Source organism: Arachis duranensis, chromosome 7 (assembly GCF_000817695.3).
Source record: "Arachis duranensis cultivar V14167 chromosome 7, aradu.V14167.gnm2.J7QH, whole genome shotgun sequence".
Taxonomy (NCBI): domain Eukaryota; kingdom Viridiplantae; phylum Streptophyta; class Magnoliopsida; order Fabales; family Fabaceae; genus Arachis; species Arachis duranensis.
Genome location: NC_029778.3, coordinates 36,923,389 through 36,924,064, shown reverse-complemented (window position 1 = coordinate 36,924,064; position 676 = coordinate 36,923,389).

Genomic DNA, 676 nt, shown 5'->3' with positions numbered 1-676 from the left:
TTAATGAGTACAATAAATATTATTATGATGCATTATTTACAAAAGTTTCAAATAGTAATAAGACATCTGCCCTCATAACATTATATTTGGAATTGTCTCTGATTTTATTTATTATTAATATCAAATTTAATGACAAGACTAAATTAAATTTGTTTACAATTTTTTAAGACAAAAATAAAATATTAAAAATTAAATTAAAATTTAATTTAAATAATATTTTAATTTCGTTAGTACTTTTAATTGACTTATAATCCGTTGTTATAAAAAGAATTAATTTATTTAAAATAAAAGTAATATAATTTACTTAGATATGATTAAAAAATGATTGAATATTATGTATAGTTAAAAATTAATATTATTGAACGATAAAATTAAAATTTATTTTTATATATTGTTTTTGTTCTTTAACATTTTGGTCTTATTTAAGTTTCTAATATTTTAAAATCGTTTTAGTATTGTTCACTGTCAATTATGTTAACAAATTTCTAATCGTAGAACAATATTAAGTCAATTTTAAAATGATAGAAATTTAACTAAAATAATTAAAACGTTAGGAACAATTTTAAAATTTATCACAAATATTAGAAATAAAAATAATACTTTACTCCTTAGGTTATTAATAAAAAGAAGTCAACGCCCAGTCCCATTTATTCATTCGTTCTCCCTTACTCGTCCT